Source organism: Microcaecilia unicolor, chromosome 6 (assembly GCF_901765095.1).
Source record: "Microcaecilia unicolor chromosome 6, aMicUni1.1, whole genome shotgun sequence".
NCBI classification, from domain to species: Eukaryota; Metazoa; Chordata; class Amphibia; order Gymnophiona; family Siphonopidae; genus Microcaecilia; species Microcaecilia unicolor.
The window spans coordinates 42504243-42519959 of NC_044036.1; positions in this window are offsets into that span (position 1 = coordinate 42504243).

Consider the following 15717-nt stretch of genomic DNA (forward strand, 5'->3'; position numbering starts at 1 on the left):
TCTCCAGCCTATTGCCTCTGTCTCTCCTCTTCCTTTATCTAGTATCGTCCCATCTCTCTCTGTTACTCACTCTCTTTCTCTCTTCCCTCCCATCCAGTCATGCCTCATTCCTCTCTTCCTCCCCATCTTTTCAGTCTTGTCCAATTTCTCTCACTCTCTCCAGCCTATTGCCTCTGTCTCTCCTCTTCCTTTATCTAGTATCATCCCATCTCTCTCTGTTACTCACTCTCTTTCTCTCTTCCCTCCCATCCAGTCTTGCCTCATTCCTCTCTTCCTCCCCATCTTTCCAGTTTTGCCCAATTTCTCTATCCCCCCAGCCCACAGCCTCTGTTCTACCTCTTTTATCCAGTATCGCCCCATCTCTCTCTCTCTCTCTCTCCCTCCCCATCCATCCAGTCTTGCCTAATTTCTCTCTCTCCCTCCCAGCCACTGCAGTACAGCCTCGATCTCTCCTTCCCTTTCCCCTCCGCTGGGCTCGTGCTAATAAACTACCATGGGAGACAGGTTGGACTCTGCTCTCTGCAGTGCCACTAGAGCTTCCTGCGCCAGTCCCAGAAGTGGACCTGATGCAGAAAGCACTAGTGGTGCTGGAGAGAGCCGGGTGCCACTTGTCTCCCATGGTACTTTATTAGCATTAAGGGGATCAACTGGAGGGAGGGAGCTAAACTGTGCTGCAGGGCCATGGTAGATGGGAGGGGAGAGGGAGTAGACCGTGCACACATGGTCTGTAGCCCCGCCCAGTGCATCCCAGGATGCAATGGGCAGGGCGGGGCACCGCCATTTTTCTGCGGTGTCGACAGGAAGAGGAGGGAGGCAGACAGGCTGCGTCCCTCCTCCAACAAAGGTAGGGGGCAGCAGGGAGGGACGGAGGGCGACCACGGACCACAAGGATTGGCACTGCAGAATGCTGGGGGGGGGAGGAGTTTGGGGTCCACCGGACATCCAGCCCCCGTCGATGTTAGCTTTTGGCCGGAGGCGGCCACCACAATTTATGGGGGTTCGGGGAGGGGGGGGCTGGAGACCCACCGGATCTCCAGCCCCCGTCGATGTTTAGCGTTTGGCCGGAGGGGGTTGGATCGTCGGGGGGACCGGAGGTCCACCGGACCTCCACTCCCCCGTTTGCGTTTGCCTTGGGGGGGGGGGAACGGTGGCCTGCCAGCATGCAATTGCATGCTGGACAGGGCTCACCATTCCTCCCCAATGATCCGCAAAGTCTAACGCCAGCTCAGAGCTGGCGTTGATTTTGCCGCGGCCAGCGACCCAATCTTGGCACGCTGGCCACTGATCATTGGGGATGAATGCGTTAAGCGCTGATTAGCATGCATTTGCAAGCTAATTGTGTTAGAAGCCCTGTTTAGCATGCATTTGCATGCTACTTGCGCTAAGAGCCCTCAAGTGCGTTTTTCAGGCGCTCGAGGGCTCTGATCATGGGTCGGCAGCAAACTCCGGCGCTAGTATGGCGTTAACAGCCTCTAGCGCCGGAGTTTGCTTTTGATCATGAGGGCCTGAGTGCACACACATGCTATCAGGAAAAGACTGCATGCTGTTTCTGAAAGAGTGTGCCTTCTTTTAAAATAGTGTGCACCCGACTTTGCTTCCGTGATGACAAAATGGCCCAATGAAAATGGATAAATGAATATTCTTGGAAATGACATGGGAAACAATATTCAAAAATTATAATCTTGGAGGTCACAGAAAAACGTAATCTTCCCAAAACAATATAACCTATAAAATGAGATTACTACATAAATATTTCAAAACTCATAATTCCATCATCTACGTGTTCAAAATTCCAAAAAGCATCAAACATCCGCTAAGAGTGATGAACAGCACTTAACTTCAATAGCATTACATAGCATAGTAATAGTCTATGCCCATCTTTATCCTTAAATGTTATCTTAGGGGGTGGAGTGCTTGTAAAAATAAAACAGATTAACAATCAAATGACTGCACAGACTTTACAATCTTGTTTGTTCATGCTTGTCGTGGGTCCATGTTTTGCTAAATGGTACCATCAGGAGACAAGACTCAGAACGGCGTGAACCTCTGATAGCTGCCACTCTGCAGTAATCTCATTTTATAGGTTATAGCATTTATGGGAAACAACATGAAATGAAAATTTTCTGGCTGCCCATCCCTAGAAGACAGTTCCGTAGCACTGTTACCTGAGTGGACCTAACTGTCCTACAAATTATCAAGGAAAAAAAGCAGATTTTTAAAGAATTTCTTTACACTGGAAAAGTACTAAAATGTGCAGCCTAATGCAGCAAAAAACAAAACAAAACACAACAACAACCTTCACACAGGATGCGCCAATGCATTCTGCATTCTTTTGTGATGTGCATGAACTAACCCATGCGCTAATTATTTTTTTCTATTTTTTGTGGGGGCAGGTCAGGGGTAGAGAGTGGGCATTCGTGTGCCTAACCAGTAAAAGCATCCAGTGGCGTTCCTAGGGGCGCTGACACCCGGGGCGGTCGCTGATGTGCCCCGCCCCCTGGGTGCAGCGCCTGCCCCCACCCCCCGTGCAGCGTGAACCCCCTCGTCACCCCCACCCCGGTGAAAGAACCCCCCGGGTGCACGCCGCTGGGAGGGGGGGTGCCGCGAAACCGGTCAGCTTCGTTGTTTCCATGCTCACTCTGTCCCCGGAACAGGAAGTAATCTGTTCCGGGGCAGAGGGAGCATGGAAACAATGAAGCTGACGGGCACGCGGCACCCGGGGCGGGCCACACCCACTGCCCCCCCCCTTAGTACGCCACTGAAGCATCCACATTACTGCAGGCTAACTGGTTAGTGCACGGATAATGCGGGAGTCCTTACCGCCGAAAAAATAGGTGGTGGTAAGAGCTCCTACAGTAATTTTTAAAAATGGCTGCACTCTGATAGTAACATTAACGCATGGCCATTAATGACAAAAAAATAGAAAAGCAGTGATTTTATGGCCACAGAAAAAATGGCCTTAGTGAGCGGGAAAGACCCATGTAAGGGTGCGCTAAGGCCATGTGTTGCCAGAGCATAGTAAAGGGTCCCCTAAGTCAGTCTTATGCAGGATTACTAAAAGGGTTTAGGGGCCCTTTTACTAAGCTGCGCAGGTGCATATGCACGCACAATGCGCATCAATTTGAAACTACTGCCCAGCTATCATGTGGCCCGGGCAGTAATTCTATTTTTTATGCACGTCTACTACGCGCGTCCTAAAATATTTTTTATTTTTGAATGTGTGGTGCTAACTGGGTAGTAATTGGCAGTGCATGTGCGTCGATGATCACCACCCAGATAATGCATGAGACCTTACCGCTAAGTGAAGGGGTGGCGATAAGATCTCAGACCCAAAACGGACGCGCAACAATTTTTATTTTGCCGCACGTCCATTTCCGGCAAAAAAGGGACTTTTTTACAGGTGTGCTGAAAAATGGATCTGCTCGCATTCAAAATACGCGTCTAAAGTAGCGCAGGCCATATTTCAGTGCACCTTAGAAAAAGGACCCCTTAGACAACTCAAAAGCAGTAATCATTCATGCCTGTGCTTTCTGCTGCTGACACCTTAATGTCAAATCATTCTACACTCATGAAGGAAACGCAAAGGATATCATTCGTAGGCTACTGTTCTTTGTGCTAAATCTCTTTTGCACTGGTTTGTTAATGAAGGAGACTGTAGATGAATTCATTATCAGACTCAATCAATAAATGTTTACCTTTAGCAATTTGTATAATGGCGTTAACCAGATAACAGTTGCTACATGTTCTGCAAACTTCTAAATTGCAGCAGTAGGCTGATCATTATAACCCATGCACTCTTTCTTATTGATTTCTCTATGCAGGAGAGAGGGAACCGCAATTCTATCATCTGCTGACTTTTTTTTATATATTTATGTATTTATTTTTACCATGGCTGTGTAGAATTGAGAGGAAGAAACAAGTATGAGCAACTTGCCTAGAGTTATAGAGCACACGGGACTCATTGACTATCAAAATTAGAAAATATTCAAAGAAGACCGACCAAAATGATAAAGGGGATGGAACTCCTCATATGAGGAAAGGTTAAAGAGGTTAGCGCTCTTCAGCTTGGAAAAGAGATGGCTGAGGGGGGAATATGACTAAGGTCTATAAAATCCTGAGTGATGTAGAATGGGTAGAAGTGAATCGATTTTTCACGCTTTCATAAAGTACAAAGACCAAGGGACGCTCAATGAAGTTACATGGAAATACTTTTAAAACAAATGGGATGACAATTTTTTTTACTCAATGAATAGTTAAGCTCTGGAACTTGCTGCCGGAGTATGTGGTAACAGTGGTTAGTGTATCTGGGATTGGTAGCATGGAATGGTGCTACTAATTGGGATTCTGCCAGGTCCTTGTGACCTGGATTGGCCACTGTTGGAAGCAGGACACTGGGCTAGAGGGACCATTGGTCTGACCCAGTACGGTTATTCTTATGTTCTTATGACCATTCTCTTTTATAGACTAATTAGAAGACACTGATACTCATTCTGGCGGTTCTCAGGGAACACTTCTACACTAATGAATTTTAAAATAATGCAGGCTAGAAAGATTCTTGAGGTGGTGTATAATTAAAGTTAACTGCATCTGGGATCAGACCAGACCCTGAGTGATAAATGATGAGTACAACTGAAAAGAAGGTTTTGCTTGATTGGAGGGGGGCGGGGAGATGTGACATTTTTTGATGAAGCTGTCATTATTAGGGACATTATACAAAGACCTTCAAGACTGTAACAATCAGAATCCTTTATTAAAAAATGGCCCACATGGGACATGTTTTGGTGAGAGTCTGCCTGCGTCAGGGATCAAAATAATGTCCACAATTCCTTAATGCATGGTTCTCAAAAATGGGTCTTGGAGGCACCCCAGCCAGTCAGGATTTCAGGATATCCATAATGAATGTTCATGAGAGATCTGCAAATATCTTTCATAAAATTCATTGTGGATATCCTGAAAACCTGATTGGCTGGGGTGCCTCCAGGACCAGGTTTGGGACTCACTGCCTTAATGAATATAGCAGAGAAATCCTTAATGAACAATACAGAGTTTTCACTCTTCATGTAAGTATCCACACATAAGCAGTCAGTGATATCAGCTGCCTTAACTGTACCGTTAGAAAAACGCTGTCACTGAAAAAACTTTTTTTTTTTTGCGGAGGCATGCAAAAAGCTACTAAGTCATAAATTTAAAATGAATTTGAGAAAATATTTCTTCACTCAACAAATACCGTAATTAAACTCTGGAATTCGTTGCCAGAGAATGTGGTAAAAGTAGTTAGCTTAGCAGGGTTTCAAAAATGTTTGGATACTTTCCTAAAAGTCCATAAGCCATTATTAAGATGGACTTGAGAAAATCCACTGCATATTCTAGGATAAGCAGCATAAAATCTGTTTTACTGTTCTGGGATTTTGCCAGATACTTGTGACCTGGATTGGCCACTGTTGGAAACAGAATACTGGTCTTGATTTACATTTCGTCTGTCCCAGTATGGCAACGCTTATGTTCTTATGCTAAAAAACTTCAGGTATTAATTGAGGACAAAGGGGTATCCACATATGGGACTTATTGATTTCTTTTTTTCAACACAGTCATTTTTCTCCTGATTTTTTCAGGCTTCTAGCTCAGTCAGAACCAATCAAAACCAACCTGTGTTGGTCTACATTGAGGGGAAAAAGGATGTTTTTCTTCATTTGTAATTCCTTCCAAAATCAGTCCAGCCAAGATGTGCCCTTAGGTGTCGGTGTTGAGTGATAGCTGAGACTCCCATTCCCCAGGAACTCTATATCCTCCCAGCCACCTTCTGTTCTGAGGAGCAGAATTCTCACCAGGAGTCAATTCAATACCATGAGCCACCAGGATGACCATCCATGTAGGATTACTGTTAGGTGACAGTCCACCATCCCTAGGGTTTTTACTTTTTTCCAAATCTCAGCTCAAGGTGAGCTTCATAAAAATATACACATTATTTCTCTGTCCAAGTGGACTTTGTATCTCAAGCAATGGAAGGTGACATTATTTACTCAAGGTTACAAAGAGTGTATGCAGAAGAACTTGGATTTGGACCCTGGAGCCAGTGGTAGTTCTTAATCCTTGTTGGCAGAAGAAGTAACATAGTAATATAGTAGAAGATGGAAAAGACCTGTATGGTCCAACCCATCCTGCCCAACAAGATAAACCAATAGGTATGATGTGATACTGCATATTAGTATCTGATCTTGATTTGTCCTTGCCATTTTCAGGGCACAGTCTGCCCGGCACTGGTCTTGTTCTCCAACTACTGAAGTTGTCCTTGAAGCCCCACTCCAGCCCATCCAAATCTGTCCAGCCATGATCAGGGCACAGACCGTAGAAGTCTACCCCAGGCACTGGTTTTGTTTTCCAGTTACAGTTGTTGCCATCACCACCACTAACCTGCTTTCCATACAGGATTCCTTTATGTTTATCTCACGCATTTTTGAATTCTGTTACCGTATTCATCACCACCACCTCCCCTGGGAGGGCATTCCAGGTATCTACCACCCTGTCCATGAAAAGTACTTCCTGGACATTATTCCTGAGTTGGCCCCCCTGCAACCTCAATTCATGTCATCTAGTCTACCATCTTCCTGTCTCTGGAAATGGTTGTTTATAGATTAATACCTTGCAAATATTTGAATGTCTGTGGGGGTCTTTTACAAGGTGCGGTATTGTTTTTAGCATGCGCTAATCAGCTCACACTAAATGCTAGAGATGCTCCTAGGAATATATGTAATTTAAAGGGCCCATGTATTATTAGTGTGGGGATTTAATCAGTAAACAATATTCAGATTATCCCAGACACTTTATATCAGATCATTTTTACACATAATCAATGTTCTCACAGTGTACCCATTTATAAATCCTTCAGACTGAGTGAACGGGGATCTTCAGAATTTTTAACAGCATGAACCATCCAGAAAATCATTTTTCAAATATAGCGATGGTGCTGTTCACCTCGTCACAGATCAACCCGCTTTCCTCCTAATTTTTCAATTTTTTTCTGTTTTTCCAATATTTTCTTAACTAGTATTCTTCTTAGATATTTTTATTCTCCAGAGTATGTAATATATTATAACTTAGCTTTTAAGCAGCAGTGTTTCTCCAAATTCAAACCTCTGCCAACATGGCCAGGTTTCGAAATTCTTCTTCAGGGAAGAGATTTGCGTCTCAAACTTTACTTCTACATATAAACAAAATGGCTGCTCCCGCCGCCTAGCCCCCACCACCTCCTCGCCACTCCCCCCGCCGCCCTTCCACACTCCACAGCGGCAAATACCTTTGCTGGCAGGGTCCCCAACCCCCGCCAACTGAAGTCTTCTCCAGCGTCTGTCTCCAGTGCAACCACATTCCCTGCCTTTTCTTCCTCCTCATGTCCTGCACACTCCTTTAAGTGAAATTGAGCATGCTCAGTTTCACTTAAAGGAATGTGCAGGACATGAGGAGGAAGAAAGACCACAGGGCAGGGAATGCGGCGATGCCGGAGACCAGTGCTGAAGAAGGCTTTGGCTGATGGGGGTTGGGGACCCCCACCAGCAAAACCAGGGGCCTGGACAAATTTTTGAGGGGCAAAGGCCCCCGTGGCCCCACCTAGCTACACCACTGGTATGCGCTAAAAATGCTAGCATTTCTTTGTAAAAGGCCTGCTGTATCATATCACCCCTGTCTCTCCTTTCCTCCAGGGTGTATGTGTTTAGGTCCTCAAGTCTCTCCTCGTAAGTCTTGAGATGCAAACCCCTTACCATTTGTGTTGTTTTTCTCTGAACTGTTTCAAGTCTTTTTACATCCTTAGCAAGATACGGCCTCCAAAACTAAATAAAATACTCCGTTGGGCCTCAGCAGTGACTTGTACAGGGGCATCAACACCTCCTTTCTTCTACTGGTTAAACCCTCTCTATGCAGCCATCACCTTGTCGCATTGTTTTGTCACCTTGAGATCTTCAGACACCATCACCCCAAGGTCCTTCTCCTGAGCTGTGCTTATTAATCTCTCTCCTCCTATCTGGTACATCTCCTTTGGATTTCTGTACCTCAAGTGCTTCCAAAATGATGTCACCCAGTGCTTGGGGGAGAAGGATCCAAAATCAAACTCTTGTGCTTGCAATCCCAATGTGTCACATCTTTCCTTATTCAGCTTATAACTCCACTTCGTTCTCTACATGGTATCCATGTTTCGCCTTACCAGGCATCCTAAGGAGAACTCAGACTAAAAACAAAACAACTTAAAAATTCAAAGGTTGCACTGCATTTGTCTCCTTTGCCTCTTCTTTCTTCAATTTTAGACTATATATATGTTTAATAATTCACACATAGCTCCTAGCAGCACGACTTGCTGCTCCAGTCACTGACAGAAAACGCCGACACATGCGCGTTGAGACCAACTCTAATTCCACCCCCCTTAAATATGCAACCCATGGGGACACTGTCTGCCAATTGAAAATAAATTGTTGTTCCTTCCTCAGGAGTATCAATAGGGCAGTACCCCCACCCCCGTTTCAAACTAATCTTAAGTAGCACAACAAAGCGCAAATCCCAGTGATTAACTAAGGGGCTTCTTGTTTGTGAATACGTACATTACTAAGATGCTCTGCAATTCTACTTTTGATTTTACGTTTTGTGTGCCCTATATACCACTTTCCACATGGGCAAAATATGCCATAAACAACCTGAGTGGTATTACAATCAGTGTGTGCTTTCAACTGAAACCTACCTCCTGTGGCCGGGTTAACAACTTCCTGTGTAACCCATGTGTGTTTACAATATACACAGTTCCCACAAATAGAATGTCCTCTTTCCTGTCCTTCTACATGGGATTCCCCATGTTTAGACAACAACTCGCCTAAATTGCTAGCTCTTGTGTATGCAAACCATGGAGTTGTGTGAAACCCATGCAGGGATAAAAGGGGCAAATGTTTACGTATGATGTTCCTAATATGTATGGACTGTGAAGAATAAAGCAACATGCAATCATTCGATTATTTCGCTCCCTCCCACCAGAGGCGTTATTAAAGAGCCATTCACGATGCACATTAGCAGTCCTCTTATTTGCAGCATTAACTACTTTATTTGGATAACCCCTTTGAGAAAAGCGGTCCCTGAGGTCTTTAGCATGGAATTCAAGGCTTTGCCATTTTTCAAACTCTTAGGATGAAAACTATTATAATGTAACTATCGGTTTTCTATAAACAACAGTTTGGAATGTCCCTTCCTTGATGACTATATTAATATTAAAATAATTAACACTAGAACCACCAATATTGACTTCAAACTGGATATTTGCATCACAAATATTTAAATAACCAAGAAATTGATGTAATAATTCCTCTGTACCCACCCAAACTAAGAACCCGTCATCGATATACCGCTTCCAAAGATGTATATAGGGTTTATATAATGACGGATAAACATACTTATCCTCAAATTTTGCCATGTACAAAGATGCTACTGTCAGCTCTACTGTGGCCCCCATAGCTACATCATGTATTTGCAAGTAATATGTATTATCAAAATGAAAATAACTTTGGGTGATGACCACTTTTGCCAGCTGATTCAGACAGTTAATTTTCTCTCCTGAAATATCTATGCTGCAAATGTGACTCAATTAATCTCAATGCCTCTTGTTGAGGAATTCCAGTGTACAAAGAGACAACATCTAGGATCACTAATGTAACCAAAGCAAACTCTGTCTAATTCTTGTATCATCTGAATCAAGTGGCTAGAATCTGGGACATTTTTAGAGATACCTTTTTAGATTTTTAGATTTTACCCTTTACCACTCTCTATCTCAGTTGAAGGCACCCTCATCCTCCGCGTTTCATCTGCCCGCAACCTCGGAGTCATCTTCGACTCCTCCCTCTCCTTCTCTGCACATATCCAGCAGATAGCCAAGTCCTGTCGCTTCTTTCTCTTTAACATCAGCAAAATTCGCCGTTTCCTCTCTGAGAACACCACCCGTACTCTCGTCCACGCTCTCATTACCTCTCGCCTTGACTACTGCAACCTACTCCTTACTGGCCTCCCACTTAGCCATCTATCCCCCCTTCAATCTGTTCAGAACTCTGCTGCACGTCTTATATTCCGCTTGAACCAATATACTCATATCACCCCTCTTCTCAGGTCACTTCACTGGCTTCCAATCAGATACCGCATGCAGTTCAAGCTTCTCCTTCTTACCTACAAATGCACTCAGTCTGCAGCCCCTCATTACCTCTCTACCCTCATTTCCCCTTACATTCCAGCCCGTAACCTCCGCTCACAGGACAAATCCCTCCTCTCAGTACCCTTCTCCACCACCGCCAACTCCAGGCTCCGCTCATTCTGCCTCGCCTCACTCTATGCTTGGAATCAACTTCCTGAGCCCTTACGCCAAGCCCCCTCCCTACCCATCTTCAAATCCTTGCTCAAAGCCCACCTCTTCAATGTTGCTTTCAGCACCTAACCTTTATACCTTTCAGGAAATGTAGACTGCCCCTATTTGACTGACTGTACATTTGTCCTTTAGATTGTAAGCTCCTTTGAGCAGGGACTGTCCTTCTGTGTTGGATTGTACAGCGCTGCGTAACCCTAGTAGCGCTTTAGAAATGTCAAGTAGTAGTACATATTAGGGTATCAAGTTGTAAATAAAAATCTAGATACTGGAACAAAGGTTCATTCAAGTAGTTTTTTCCCGACACTATGGGTCTTCCTGTGGGATTTACTAAACTTTTATGAATTTTAGGAAAAAATAAATAGATGGTACCACTGGATATTGTTTTACTAAATACTGAAACACTTTAGTTGATTTGCCTCCAATAATACTCATTTCACATCTCCTTGAAACACTAAGGTGGGATACCGATTTAACAGAATATAATAATTCCTATCACTCAATTGTTGTAGTGCTTCATTCCTGTGTTGTTCCACATCCTGAATGACTACACCATCCCCTTTGTCTGCTGAGTTTCCTAAAAAAATGAAATAACTGTTGGTGATTGGAAAAAGCATCATACCAATTGGATTATGTTTAGTGTTTTAAGTTAGAATATTAGCGGTTTCTTGATTTAATAACATTTTATTACCATTTAGAAAACAGGTTTAATTTGGTACCTCAGAGATTTAGCTGTGCTTAATTAAATTTTAACTGCCAGACTTTTGACCATTCTTCTAATTTTTGGCGATCTCTTCTCATGGTTTCTACTCCCTCTAGAGTATCCACTCTATTGGTTATCTTTGTGTCATCTGAAAAAAGGCATCTTTTCTATCTAACCCTTCAGCTATGACTCTCACAAATATATTAAACAGAATCGGCCTCAGTGCCGACCCCTGAGGCACTTCACTACTCATGTTCCTTTCCTCCAAGCAGATTCCATTTATCAACACCCTCTGTTGCCTGCCGGTCAAGCAGTTTCCAATCCAGTTCACCACCTTGGGTCCTAAGTTTGGCCCTTTCAGCTTATTCATGAGTCTTCTGTGAGGAACCATATCAAAGGCTTTGCTGAAATCCAAGTAGATTACATCTAGTGCATGTCCTTTATCCAGTTCTTTGATCACCCATTCAAAGAAATCAATCAGATTTGTTTGGCAGGATTTTGCTTTGGTAAAGCCATGTTGCTTCAGATCCTGCAATCCATTGGATTCTAACTATCTTTTCCTTCAGCAGCGACTCCATTATTTTTCCTACCACTGACTATAGTTTACTGGCTTGTAGTTTCCCACTTCTTCCATGTCCCCACTTTTGTGAAAAGGGACCACACCTGCTCATCTCCAATCCTGCAGAGCCTCTTCAGTCTCTAAAGATCTATTAAATAAATCCTTAAGAGGTCCCACTAAGAATTCTCTGTGCTCACTCAGTATCCTGAGATGTATACAGGGGTGTGCTGGTAAATTTTTAACAACAGGCTCTTTCTCCGGACGTAGCCAGCTCTGCAATTGGAAGGGCCGGGGGTGGCCGGGGGGAGCAACACTTGCCTCTTTCTCCTCCCTCCCTTCGTGCGGGCACCCTAGGCATACCTTTGCTGGCAGCCAATAAATGGACTGCCACCACTCCCAACATCTTGCTCTGAGCAGCATGCTGGAACATCTCACACATGCTCAAGAAGTCCCAGCCTGCTGCTCAGAGCTGGAAACAAGGAGCGGGGAGCAGCAGTAGTCTATTTACTTGGCTGGCAGGGCTCAGCATCCCCACCAGCAAAGTAAAAGAGAATTCGGCAGGGGGCCCAAGCCCACATTTTGGGAGCCAGTTGTTAAAGTAGCCATGGAGGGCCCTACTTTAACAACCGGCTCCCAAAAGTCTTAAAAACTTAACAACCGGCTCTTGCGAGCCTGTGAGAGCCTGCTCCAGCACACCACTGGATGTATACCAGCCAACCCTACAGCTTTGTCCACTTTCAGGTTCTCAAGTTGTTTGTAAATGCTTTCTTCCATGAACTGGGCAATATTCACTCCATTCCCAGATATACCCTCGGCAGCTAAGCACGGTCCTTCTCCAGGATTTTCTTTCGTGAACAATAAAGAGGAGTATTTGTTTTGCAAGTTTGCTTTATCCTCATCACTCTCCACATAGCTATTCTCAGCATCTTTCAGTCTTATAATTCCATTCCTAGCTTTTCTTCAATCCCCAATAGATCTGAAAAAGGTCTTGTAACCCCTCTTTAGCCATTTTTTCTTCCACCTGTGCTTTTGCTAGCTATATTTCTCTCTTTGCTTCTTTGAGTTTAATCTGGTAATCTTTTCCGTGATCCCTTTGTTGCGTTCTTCTATGTTTCTTGAACGCAGCCTCTTTTGCCCTTATTTTTTTTGGCCAGTTGTTTGGAGAACCATATAGGCTTCCAGTGTCTCTTGTTTTTGTTTACTTTCCTTGATTAAAGACCTGTTACCATATTTATATCAGCTTTCAGTTTGGACCACTGCACTTCCACTTCACCTATGCCTGCTCATGCTATCAGCTCTTCCTTCATGTATTCCCCCATTTTACCAAAATCAGTATGTTTGAAATCCATTACTTGGAATTATGTGCATCTGCACTCCACTTTTGCTCTTATATCAAACCATATTGTGTGATGGAGGGCATCCACCTGGACTTTGGAAACACTTCCTCCATTTGTGAGCACTAGATCTAGCATTGACCCTTCCCTCATAGGTTCTGTCACCATTTGTCTGAGCAAAGCACTTTGACAGGCATCCACAATCACTCTGCTTCATTCTGATTCTGATGATGGGACGTTCCAATCCACAACAGGCAAGTTGAAATCTCCCAGCAATAGTGTCTTCCCTTTCATTCCAAACATACATATATCTTCGATCAGATCTTTGTCCAGCTTCTCCATTTGTGCCAGAGGTCTGTAGATAACACTCGTGTGGATATAGGTTCCATCTTCTCTTTTCTGGATAATCCATATAGCGTCTTACTTTCCTCAGGTTCCCTACATTTTTAGCTGCTCTGATAATATTTTTCATATACAGTTCCACTCTTCCACCTCTTTGGCCCTTATCCTTCCTAAAAAGATTATAGCCTGGTATGGTCACATCCCATTCATGGGAATCATAGAACCATGTCATTGTAATAGCAGCAATATCCATGTCTTCCTCAGACATCAGAGCTTGCAAATCTTGAACCTTTTTACTTGGACTATGAGCATTTGTGTTGCTTGCTTTCTATGTGTTATTAAGTGAGGTTAGATGGTTTTCTATATTAATATTACCTGTCATGTTTTTCCTGGTGGTGACTTTCTGAATTCCTTTGCTTATCAGCTATCTAGTGCTGAATATTGGCACTTGGTCAGTTAGATAGCACTAAATATTGGGTCTGTTATTGAGATCGACATGGAAGAGGCCACTGTTTGCCCTGGGATTGATAGCATGGAATGTTGCTACTATTTGAGATTGTGCCAGGTACTTGTGACCTGGCTTCTCCACTGCTGGAATCAGGATACTGGGCTAGATGGACCATTGGTCTGACCCCATATGGCTATTCTTATGTTCTTAACTTATGCTTCCTTTTGCCACCTCCACCCTCTAGTTTAAATATCTAGAAACATACTCTCTGAATTTCTCCCCAAGGATCCCTTTTCCTGTCACAGAAAGATGAAGCCTATCATTAGCCCACGTGCATGTTACTCTACTTCCTCCTGATCTTTCGTCTGGATCCCCATTCAGACTAGCAGCATGACAATTGCTTAAGCACACATCAAGTCTTTCTGTTGTGCACTCTCACAGCTCATGCCACGCGGTTGGTCTTGCTAGTGCAAGAGATGATGTGCACTTAATTGGATGGCGGTTGGGAAGGGAGATGAGAAAGCAGTAGAGCAAGAGATAAGCAGAGGGTCAACCACACTGAGCCCTAGCCTGAAGAAATGCTTGATGTGTGGCATAGGGAAACTACTATTTTATTTTTGTTACATTTGTACCCCGCACTTTCCCACTCATGGCAGGCTCAATGCGGGTTACATGGGGCAATGGAGGGTTAAGTGACTTGCCCAGAATCACAAGGAGCTGCCTGTGCCTGAAGTGGGAATTAAACTCAGTTCCTCAGTTCCCCAGGACCAAAGTCCACCACCCTAACCTCTAGGCCACTCCTCCACAAGTGAGAGAGGAGACTGGAGGGGTGAAAGAATGGGATAGAGTTAAGGGGAGGTGCAGAGATGTGCAGGAGTTGGATAGGAGGGGTGAGCTAACATAGAATGGAGTGGGGGAAAGATTGTATCCCCAAGACCATCCTTTACCGGTCACACAAACACATCCTGACTAGATGCGATCCCACATCCCTGCTTCAGACAGCCCAGTTACTCACTCAGCACCACCAACCATTCATAACCTTACCATTTACTCATTCAGCCATTCTGGTTCACTCTTAACTCCCATCCATTCATTCTGTGAACTGAAACAGTTAAAACAGAACAATACATTTTGGTCATTAATAAGTTACTTTCCTTGAAAAAGAGACATGTAGGCACAGTAAAGTATGATTTCCAATATTGTCTTTTCATAATTCGCAAATATCACCTGGGGGAAAATTTCATATTTGTTGGTTATAAAGCACTTACTAATGAGTCAGTCAAATAGAATATCCTATAAGGGCCTTTAGGTTGCTACTCTGCCTAAAATATGACCTTTCAAATTAGAAAGACTTACGCTTCCTGGCTAAATGAAGTAGTCTGATGTTTAACACAATGTCTTCCAGCTCAAATGCCAGATTAATAAAGGAAAAGCATGCTTTTGTCTGAAGAGATGAACCTGTAACTATCAAAATTATTAGAAATAAACTATTTTAAACTGTGAAAGGATCAGAGGACAAATCTGTAAGCACTATGAAATAGACTTTTTATAATTCTTTGTTAAAATAAAGTACTCTTCATAAACACTGGTCTTACATTACAATTATTAAACATAGAACCTTCTATTCTCTCACCTCTCCTCTTCCCCTGTTCTCTATTTCTGTGGATAATACTCTCATCCTCCCTGTCTCGTCAGTTTGTAACCTTGGGGTCATCTTTGACTCCTCTCTCTCTTTCTCTGCGCAAATCTGACAGACTGCTAAAACCTATTGTTTCTTTCTTCATAATATCACCAAACTTTGCCCCTTCCTTTCTGAGCACACTATCAAAACCCTTATCTACACTCTTATCACCTCACACTTAGATTACTACAACTTGAAGGTCTCCCACTAAAACATCTCTCTCTCCTCTTCAGTCCATTAAAATGCTACTCCTAACTCCTATTCACTGG